Here is a 12,266-nt window from a genome sequence, read left to right as displayed (position 1 = left end):
AATGACCGAATGTTTTGCATGGGTGTGGGGTTTATACCTATGTGTGATATTTGATAAAAAATTTGAAGCACATAGGTAGCGTTTGGTAATGTTTACGTTTTTGGTTTATGTTTACAAAAATTTTATAAACTGGTTTTTGTTTATTTTTAGAAAAACATAATTACAAACGCGTTTGGTTTGAAAAAAATGTTTAAAAAATATTAAAATATAAACTAAAAATATATTTGTTCAGGACTAAAATATTTATATTTATATTTATTTTTATTATTTATGACAATGAGATCACACACATTACAATTGAAAAAAAAATTAATTGAAATTTTTTTTTTAGAAAAAAAATTAATTGAAAAAATAAATAATGAATTGAAAAAAAAAATTAATTGAAAAAAATAATTAAAAAAAATTAATTGAAAAAAAAAATAAAAAACTGAAAACATAAACCCAAAAAATGAGTTTATGTTTTTTCTTCAAATTTATAAACTGACACAATCATTTATAAACTAAAAAATTATCAAACAAATTTTTATAATAATTTTTAAAATTTTTATAAATATAAACTAAAAGTTAAAAACGAAACAATTACCAAACATACCATCACATTTTCTATCATGAAATCATAGGTAGGGATGGCAATGGGGGGCAATGGGGTGGATATTAATTCTCCATCCCCATTCCCCTATAATAAACAAAAATGCTATAAGTCCCAAAAATTCTACCAAAAGTTTTACCAAATGCCTCACATGGGTGTGGGACCCACATGGGACCCACATTGTGTGGGTCCCACACCCATGTGAGACATTTGGTAAAACTTTTGGTAGAATATTTGGGGTCTCTAGCATTACTCTATAATAAATTTTCCCCATTCCCCATTCTCCATTCCCCATGGGTACCACCCTCCCCATTTCTTAATGGGTATGGATTTTTCCCAACCCACTTTAATCCCCATTTTTATTTTTTATATTTAATGTTAACAACCACTCTTTTTTTTTTTTTTTTTTTTTTTTTTTTTTTTTTTTTTTTTTTAAGGTTCACAACAAAAACTAAATATACCTTCAATCTTTTTCCTTTCTTTTTTAATATATTTAATGTTAACAAATTTTTTTTTTAAGGTTCACAACAAAAGTTAAATATACCTTCAATCTTTTTTTTTAACATATTTAATGTTAACAACCTTCTTTTTTTTTTTTTTGATAAAAGTTTTAGCTAAATATACCTTCAATCTTTTTACTTTCTTTTTAAATATATTTAATGTTAACAACTTATTTATTTATTTATTTATTATTTTTTTAAGGTTCACAACAAAAACTAAATATACATTTAATCTTATTTTATTTTATTTGGTTCAACAACAAAATCAAATACACATTAATTAATTAATTAAAAAGTTTGTTTTATAATTATCAAATATATAATTTTGAGACAATCAAATAAGTTTTAGTAATTAAAAAAAAAATGTGGAAGAACGTGGAAGATTAAAAAAAAATTACAACCATCTCTCTCTCTCTCACTCTCACTCTCACTCTCTCTCCTACATGTTATAAGAACCTGATTACAATGTTATAAGAGCCTGTTTGAAGAAATAAAATATGAAAGAACCTGTTTGAAGAAAATGTTATAAGACCCATATTAAATTGCATCAGGGCATAAACAAGGAATTGTTTGTTGATTTCTTAGCCACAGACATTTTAGACATTAAACCATCTTTCTCTTACAAATTTGAACCATTCATTTTAATTTATCCAAAATCTAATTATACCTTTAACAAATCTGAACCACTCATTTTAAGATATCTATGCATTACCACACCCAATCCATCCTTCATCTTCTTCCTTTAGTCCTCCACGAATTTTGTTATTTGTTACTTTTAAAAAACAAAAAATAATTTTTCAAATAAATTTTTACTAATTTCACAACACCATCACCACTATTCTCACTTTCACTGTCACACTACCATCACCATAGCAACTACTATCATCACTGCCGCTATCACCCCACCACTATGTAACAATCTCTACTTTCACCTTCGTTCCATCACCACCACCACCAAATATAAAAAAATATATTTTTAATTTTTTTATAAAAAATATTTTTCATTAAAAAATATTTTCTATCTAAATAAATGAAGCATAACATTGGGAAACAAGCTGATTTCAGTTAAATCTGTTCATAACTAAGAAAAATTCTATTAGTTTTAAAAAAATTATTTAGTAAGATTTTGTATCCCCTTTTTGTTTTTCCAGCAAATAAATCTTTGTACCCATCATTTCTAACCAATCACGACTCATGCTTGCTTTGATTCTCTACAATTTCCTTATTTTCAAATACATTCATATATATATATATATATATGTTGTATAAATTGTGTGATAACATAAAACAAATAGATTCATACTCGTTAATTGAAATTTCAGAACAAGCAAACTATTCTGAAAATTACAATACATAACAAAATAAAATAACATAGAAAAGCAAACCGAAACCTACACTAGACAGTGTCCTTAATTTTTTTAAATAAATTTAAAAAATTCTAGATATGCATAAAATTTGACAAGAATAATGTGACAATGTTAATTAATGTGTATTTGATTTTATTGTTGAACCAAATAAAATAAAATAAGATTGAATATATATTTAGATTTGGTTGTGAATCTTAAAAAAAAAGAAAAACAAAAACAAAAGAAAAAAGATTGAATGTATATTTAGTTTTGGTTGTGAATCTTAAAAATTAAAAAAAAAATGGTTGTGAACCTTAAAAAAAATAATAATAAAAAAAAGATTGGATATATATTTAGCTTTGGTTGTGGATCTTAAAAAAAAAAAAAACAAAACAAAAAAAAAATGGTTGTGAACCTGAAAAAATAAATTAAAAAAAAAATTGAATGTATATTTAGTTTTGGTTGTGAATCTTAAAGAAAAAAAAAAAAAAAAAAAAGGGAAATTAGTGGGTACCCATCCCCAACCCATCCCTTGTGGATATTTAAAGAATATCACTTACCCTACCCAATAGATAAAAAAAAAGGAAAAAACCCATGTATTTAGGTTGGGTCTCCATAAATACCCATAGAGTAGGTTATCCATTGCCATCCCTAATCATAGGTTGTTGGAAATACGTGACTATACTATGTATGTGCCCACCACTTCTTTACAGAGTTGTCTCGTGAACCCCTTGTGAACCCCTCGCGGAGGGACAGTCCAGCGCACGAAATTCATGCTAGGTAGTAGGGTTACAAATGAAATGAGCTTTATAGGGTTTAAGCTCAATTAACTTGTTAACTATTATATTATATTTAATATAATACATTTTGTGTCATTACTATATAAATAATATATTTATTTTATTATTAAAATAAACAATAAATGAATCGTGTTTTAAGAGTCAAGCTAATTTTAATTTGAGTTTAGCTTGTTTATTAAACAGGCTTAAAAACTTGGCAAGTTCGCATATATACATTACGAGCCAAGCTGAGCTTGCGGGTAGTTTTGTTTATGTGGAGCCCTCATTGTGAGGTCCAAGAAAGGTTGAATGTATACAATCTTACTCAGCATGATTAAATGAATTAAAAATAGGGTTGTGCAAGATACTTTCTAAATTATTAAGTAGTATGATTTTGATCCTTTAAATTTTAAAAGTGTACAAATGGATTTTCTATATTATTGAGAAGTATTATTTTGTCCCATAAATTACAAAGAGAAATGTTTAGGACTCCCTTTTTTGGGGTTTCATGACCCCCAATTTGATCTGGACCCTTAATGTTAGGGCTGAGCAAGGAATCCGTAAAATCTGTAATCCGATCCGATCCAGTCCAATTCGATAGGTTTGGATTGGTTTTTTGAATCCGTGGTTCGGTTCCGGATTGAAAATCTCAAAATCCGTAGGCCACGGATCGGTTCCGAATTGAACTCCACGGTTCCGGATTGGAACCGATCCGGACCATCTAGAAATAATCTATATTTATACTATGTACCTTCCCACACAATATAATTTCTTGTCTCCTATAAAACTAAAATGTAACCTAATTCACGCCTCACTCATTCACGCCTCATTCAGTTCTTTGTCTCTCACTCTCATCTCATCTATCTCTCTGTCGATGGTGTCTCTCTGTCTTTCTTCTCTTTCTCATCTCACACTCTCATCCATCTCAGATCAGATCGATGTGCCGCCCGTCTCTCTCTCTCGGTGAGGTCTCTCTCTCTCTCTCTCTCTCGATGACACTATTTTTGTTCCTTTGTTTCCAGATCATCCATCGGTGTGTTGCTCCTCTCTCTCTTTCATGTCATCTACAATGGATTCGGTAAATGTAAGTAAGAGATTTTATTTTTATTTTTTCTGTTTTCTATTTTTATCCTTCCATTTTCTTCTTTCCTCTGTTTTTGGTGGTGATGGTGTTTTTTCTTGAGAAAAAGTTGAGAGCTTTATTGGAATCTGTTCTTTTCTTGATGTAACTGTTCATGGATTTCTTGCTTTTGGTTTATGGGTTTTTGCTTTTTCTGGATTTAGGATTCTATTGGCAATTTTGCAATTTTATGTGTACTTCAACTCAAGCTAGGTCTCTGGATTCATGTAGTTGTTTGATTCTTATGCTGTGTTTTAAGTTTTGATAATCCTAAACCGACACTTCTAGGTTCTGGGTTTCGGAAATATTTTCTTTATTCCAGCTAATTTTAGGATTTGGATTTGTAGGCTTGTTCTTGGTGTTGAGTTTTGAGTTCCAAGAATCATAGCATTCCAAAATTTATAATCAATTTTGTGGAATTTCCGTACTATTAGGGGAGCAAGAGTTTTGAAGTACTAAGATAAATGAATTTCAATAATCAATTTTGCATTTCAGTTTTGCAATTTGGCTTTGAATTTCAGTCTTGGGTGTTACTAAGATCTTGTTTGAATTTTAGTCTTGGGTATTGTTTGAATTGATAAATGAATAGACTTGTGTATATATGTATTAATTATTTAAATCCGTGGTCCTAAACCGATCTAATTCGTGTTTCAACGGATTGGTTCAGATTGGTTCCACAATTTAAACGGATTGGATTGGTTTTAATTTTTCAAGAACCGTAGATAACGGATTGGTCCTGATTTTCTCTCAATCCGGACCAATCCGGACCATGCTCACCCCTACTTGATGTGTGTGTGGGGTCCACTCAAAAATGTGTGAGCCCTACATTATGAGTGGTTGGGATGAGAGTAGGGGTTGTGGGGGTCATGCATGTGTGGGATCTCTATCATAATTGAATTATAAAAACGTGTAATGGACCTCCTAAATTGTTGACGTGTTTCACTTTGACTCATTCCATTAACTATTTAATTTGTACGTTCTTATAATTTCGAAACATTTGTATGCTTTTATAATGTAGAAAGCAAAATGATATTTCTCAATAGTTTTGAAAATTTATTTGTACACTTTTATAGTTTTGGGAGTCAAAGTGATAATTTTTCAATAGTTTAGAGGATTTTGATGTAAATAACCCATAAAAATACATTAATGAGCATTGATTTGATTGAATAAAACTACGGTGGAAAGAAAATAAAATTATGAACTATGACTTGATGAATTATACAAATCTAGAATTTGGATGCAAATATATGTATATATATATATATATATATATATATATATATTGGGTAAATTACACTTTATCCCTCTAAAGTTTTACTCATTTTTTACTTTGGCCCTTTAACTTTCATTTTTCTCACTTTGACCTTTCATGTTTGCAATTCTTCTCACTTTACTTCTAGATTAACTTTTATTAAAAAAACCAACAGAATCTGCCACATCATCAACACATTAACTCCATGTGTGATGTAAAAATTCACTAAAATGCAAAAAATGAAAAATAAAAAACAAAAAAATTAGAATTTTTTTTAGTCTTTAGTATTTTTTTTTTCAAATTTATTCATAAACATTAGTACATTATAGATGCATTTAGATTAGATGCATCTAAAGGAATAAAAAAAACTAACTAAAAAAAGAAAAAAAAAGTTCACTAAAGACGAAAAAAAACGATAGTAAACTTTCATTTTAGAATTGAAAATACAAGTGTTTGAATCAGTATATTTTCATTTTTTTCGTCTTTAATAAACTTTTTTCTGTTTTTAGTGAAATTTGTTATTTTTTTAGGTGCATCTAATCTAGATGCATCTATAATGTAATAATGTGTATGCAAAAATTTGAAAAAAAAAAGTTCACTAAAGACAAAAAAAATTTCAATTTTTATGTTTTCTATTTTCATTTTTTATCACATGGAGCTAATGTGTTGGTGATGTCGCAGATTCTGTTAGTCTTTTAAATAGAAGTTAGTCTAGGGGTAAAGTGATAATGATTACAAATATGAAGGGTTAAAGTGAGAAAGATTACAAACATGAAGGCCAAAGTAAGAAAAATTAAAATTAAAGAGTCAAAATGGAAAGGATTGTAAACATGAAATACCAAAATAGAAAAAATCAAACTTGAAGGGCTAAAGTAAGAAATGAGTGAAATTTTAAAGGAGCAAAGTGTACTTTTTTTTTTTTTTTTTTTTTTTTTTTTTTTTTTTCTGGGTGCTTGGGTTTAGTAGTTATAGGTATAAAGGATTGATTAGCATATTAAATCTAGCAGGTTGAGATATATATCAGTGCCACCTACCCAAAAAATTACTCAGAATTTACAATTAAAGACTGAAAGTCATTCTTGATAGATTAGTCCCACAACAAACACTTCAAATATACACTTTAGATTTGCATTCTAAATAAATTTTTGATTATTTCTTTTTGGGTGCACAAACTTATCCAATTTATATTTTTAGGCTTTGTTAAAGTCACACGAGTGGCTTAACTTTTACCACATTTAGCTCATTGTTTATGGCCCACCAAAAAAAAAAAAAAACTCTTTTTTTAATTACCAAAAACCCCAATCATCTATAAGTCCTAATAAGATGTCTCATTTTAATGTTTAATATGATATTTCAAAATAATTTGAGCCGCTACTGATTAAAGTCCATAGGTGAATAAGCTTAAAATTCTGATAACCACCATCGGATTAGTCAATTACTGAATAGGTTAGTGCCAATCCCAACACAAGCCCTACCCTGCTAGAAGCTCAAGGGCTCAATGGACTGTTGTGCCATGAGATTTTTCTTTATTTACTTCCTTCTTGGGTGAGCATCCATGGGAATTTCTGCAGTTTGGCTACAAATTTATCGAGGCTGATGTTGAATTTGTGGAGGAGGAAGGAAAATTGTAGGCAAATGTGAGGAGAGAGAAAAAAAAAAAAAAAAACCAAAGTTAAGTTTTTGGATAAATTACAAATACACCTCTTTAGATTTGTTTGAAGTACAGATTGTCTCCTGTGATTTAGAAAATTACAAGGACCCCTTGTCAGAATTTTTTATTTAACAAAATCAACTAAAAAAATAAAATTCATGATTGCTCTCTATATAATAATAAAATTACATAAATTATTAATTGAATTATATTTCTAATATTATTAAAAATTGTTAATTGACTTGATGATTTATTAATGAAAGGACGATTTGTTACAAAATTAAAATTCTCAAGGGGTGAAATGTAATTTCTAGAATTACAAGAGGCAATCTATATTTTAATCAAATTTCAAGAGATGTATTTGTAATTACCCTAACTTTATTTTATACTTTTCTCTTCCCATTTCTATTTTCTTCACAAATTCCACAATCCAAACAAAACATATTGTCGTGGAGGAGATGGGATTTGGGCCAGGAAAAGATTTATGAAAGGGCGATTTATTATAAAATTAAAATCTCAAAGGGTGGAATGTGATTTCTAGAACTACAGGACGATCTATATTTTAATTAAATTTCAGTAACTTTTTTTACATTTTTCCATTTCCATTTCTATTTTGTTCACAAATTCCACAATCCGAACAAAACATTGTTGTGGATGAGATGGGATTTGGGCCAGGAAAAGATTTATGAAAGAGATTATTCAAGAACAAAAAGTTAACAAAAAAAAGTTTAGTGCACAGAAAAAATCGAACAAAAAATACACAAAAGTAAACTTGCTTTATATTTGGGGTAAATTGTAAATATACCCTTTGAGATTTGATCAAAATATAAATTATCTCATGTGGTTCTGAAAATTACATTTCACTCTCTAAGATTTTTAATTTCATAACAAATCGTCTCATTTTATTAATAAATCATCAAGTCAATTAATAGTTTTTAGAGTCGTGCTAGGGAGCTCGAATCTGAGCTCCCCGAATTCCCCTAATCCCAGAAATGACGCCGTTTTTGCATATTTTTTTTTTGTTGAGGAGGAGAAGGGAGGAGGAGAAGGAAGGAGGAGGACTGGAGGGGGGCTCTAATTACAGGGGAGGAGGAGGCGGAGGCGGAGACGGAGGCGAGGCAGAGGCGGGGGCTGTCGGAGACGACGATCGGGCTGCGGAGACGACGATCGGGAGCTCCTCCTAAACGATCGGGCTGCAGAGACGACGATCGGGAGCTCCTCCTCTTCCCTCTCTTCTCTCTCTCTCTCTTCTGAAATTAGGGGGATTCGGGAGGAGGAAATTAGGGGAACAAAACATTACCCTAATTTTTAATGATGTTATAAATATATTTTTATTAATAATTTAGGTAATTTTATTCTTGTATAGAAGAGTAATTAAGAATTCTTTTTTTATAATTAATTTTGTAAAACAAAATTTTTTAACAAGAAAAATTTATAATTTCTTAAATTACAAAAAACAATCTATACTTTAAGTAAATATTAAAAAATATATTTATAATTTATCCTTATATTTGTGTATTCCGTGTCCCATTCTCTTGCACGTTGCAAAGTTGAAAAGCTAATGGGTCTAATTCAATTCCAGCTGAAATGTACCTGTCCTACTACTCCTTCCAACCTCAGATCTGATTATATGATTATAGGGTCCCTAAGGAGGATATATGCTTACTTTTTACTACACAAAATAGGCAGAGGCAGTGGTGGGTGGGTCACTCCTTTTAAGGAGGTAACTACACACCTTTCAGCATTCTCAAATGCTATCTTGAATCTAAAATTCTTAGATAGTTACTTTGCACTTAGGAGTTTGATTTCGCTTAAAGTCTACAACAATTGATTAATCCCTACATGGGTATATACATTGTTTTGAGTGTACCCACTATATCTCTACACAACTTCAATTCTTAACATTTTTGGGGGAACATTTATGCTATATGAATAAAGCCTCCGACCCCCAGTGGGGGTGCTGGGGTTGTCCGTGATTGGCTCAAAAAAAATTTTTTTTTTTTTTAGCCAACCTCAGATTGACACGTGGTACTGAGAGGTCACTGAGGGTGCCCCCAGCTAGGGGTTGGAAGCACGGCTATTATGCTATCTCATTATCACACCCATCTATTCACTCGTGAGCTTTCCCCACAAGAGTTGATGTACTCTTTATTGTACTCCAACCTAAATATTAAATATGATATTAATATCATGTGACAGCATTATTGTTTAATAAATAATTTTAGATTTACGATAGTGACTATAATAAAAATGGATTAGTGGGAGATAAGATTTGTCCATTTTGTTGTAGTTTTTTATTGGTCGATAACATCACGTAAGATGATATCACCGTTATATTCAATATTTTTTTTGGAATCATTATGCAAATGAAAGATACATAAGGTTGAGTTTCTCTCAAATTTAAATTTAATTTGAGAGAATTTAAGGGGTAGATGAGATTCACTACAGATCTTGTTTTGATGATTCGAATAGTTTGTTTTGTAAAACTTTCAATATATATCATTTCATGGAAAAAAAAAAAAGAAAAAGGTTGGCCCTATAATTGTAACCGTTTCATTTCATTGTGTTCCTTTCTGAAAAAATAAAGAACTAAGTATGTTTTTGAAAATAGACCATTTATTTTTCTTAGAAACAAATGCAATAAAATGAAAAAATCTAGAATTATCGGATCAATTTAATTTTTTTATGAATGATATATATATATATATATAGGGTCTTACAAAATAAATAGTTTAGATTATTAAAACGAGCTCTATAGTAAACTCCATGGCTTCCCAAATTCATCTTTAAACTTGAGATAAATCCAACCTAAATATATATACATATATATATATTAAAAAAAAAAAAACTGCAATTGAAAGTTTGGACGTAAGACTTTAATCTTGAAAAATATATACGTTATTTTATCCATCAAAATTAAAAATAAATAAATAAGTAAAATTTTGTCTAAATAAATTAATTTTGGACTAAGGGTGATTGCTTTACAGGAGCATAACAGTCATTGTTGTGTAGCTCGTGAGATTTCTTTTGGAACCCATTTTAAAAATAGGTCTCGAAATAACCCTCACAGGCCACACAACAGCAGCAACCCCAATCCCTGTTTTCTGAGCATGGATCTAGGATGCAAAAAGATAGAAACGTGGTAAATGTAAGCCTGATTTCCGATGCGAAATTATGATGGGGAAATTAGGAATCAGTGGCAATTTTCAAAACTAATTATAAATTTATGAAAAAATTTAAAATTTTAATTATTGAAATTTGTAAATTTATTACTGACTTGTATTTTTTTTTTCTTCTAAACCTACTGTATTGTTTTTTCCGAATTATGATTTTGTCTAAGGATGTCAATTTTTCTTTGTCCGGTTTGTTTCTGTGCGTTTTTTTCTCACTCCAGTAACAAACCAGGGCGGAGATAAATTTTCCTCTTCCAATTATAAAAAGTTAAAATAAAATAAAATCTTTTTAATTGTATTGACCATCAAGAAGAAAATGAAAAATTTAACAGTGATTCGTGATTCAATATAGATTTAATTGCAATAAATTCTAAACACACAAAACTAAGGATGAGGGGTCACTGTAGTGACCCACTCACTACAGTGTCTGCCGTGTTGTTTGAACGGCACCGTTCTAAGTTTTGTTCAATATTTTCATTTTTATTTTTAATTTAAGGTTTACATTAATACCTGTAACTGATTAATATTAGGTGATATGTTAAAAAAAAATAAAAAAATGCTATAGATCTCAAATAATTTTTCAAATTTTCTATCAAACCTCTTATATGGGTGTGAGATCCACACAAACCCACATGTGTAGATTATTTGGGGTCCCTAAATTATTTGGCAGATTATTTGAGGTCTCTAGATTATTTGGTAGATTATTGTGTGTTACCACCTTATTTTTTTACCAAATATTAATTAGTTACAGGAATTAATGTAAACCTTAAAAAAAAAAAAAAAAAATGAACAAAACGTAAAACGGTGCCATTCAAACAGCACGACAGGCACAGCAGTGAGTGGGTCACCGCAGTGACCCCTCATCCTAAAACTAACAATCTAAATTATTTAGTACGTACGGGAGTGATTTAAATTGTAGTTTCACAATTGATAAATCAACACAAGAGATTTAATGTGGAAAAACCACAATCGGAGCACTTCTGTTGGCTACATATTTTGTACAAGCCAATCACAGTTCAGCATGTGACAGAATGAGGGCAGTACGGGAAGACAATTTAAATCTTTAATCATAATCACACACGTGGCAGTCAGCATTGGTTTATTATAGATCTGTGTAGCACTGAATCAGCAAAGAGATGCAAGATGACGTGGCCTTAACGGTTACTCATATATTTAAATTCAAAAATCAGGAGAGAAGCCTAACTGCATATGGCATAGTGGAGCTAACTGCAAGGAAGCATGAATAGTGATCATGGAGGGATGGTTCGATGGTTAGAAATCCATTTCGACGGTTGTCATTAAGAAGTATAAATAGCAGAGAAGGTTTCAGAAAATAGCCGTCAGACTCAGATCCAAAAAAATCAGTTTTATCTACTTTATTTTTCCTTCCAGCTTTTACATTTCTTGTTCTTTACATTTCTGTACTTCAAATTCCTGCACTGCATTTCGTTTATAGGAGTAATTTTCAAGTAGCTTGTTACTGTAAACATCTACAAGGCTGATTTGGATCTTTGTAAGTCTTTCATTTTGCTTAATGAAATGCTACAATTGTTATTCACTTAATCATTGTTTGCTTAATTCTCCTAAACAAAGCCACCAGTAAAAGTCCTCTTCATTAAGGCTGAAAGAATTAAAACACAATCGTTTGATAATTGGTTGGCAATTAATATTCTGTAAGAACTGATTGATCCTTATTGGCACGCTCACAATTACAAAAATAACCTTCGAAAGCCAAAAAAGCCAACATATATTTTTGGCACGCCCAGTGGAACTAATTGAAATGGCTAGACGTAGGAGACAAGTAGGAAATGAACGCTTGGAAGAAGGCGTGGAAGGAGAGGTAGAAATGCCTAATC

Source organism: Camellia sinensis, chromosome 15 (assembly GCF_055761805.1).
Source record: "Camellia sinensis isolate YWXY chromosome 15, ASM5576180v1, whole genome shotgun sequence".
Lineage (NCBI taxonomy): Eukaryota > Viridiplantae > Streptophyta > Magnoliopsida > Ericales > Theaceae > Camellia > Camellia sinensis.
The sequence above is the reverse complement of the archived record's forward strand: the minus strand, read 5'-3'. Positions refer to the sequence as shown.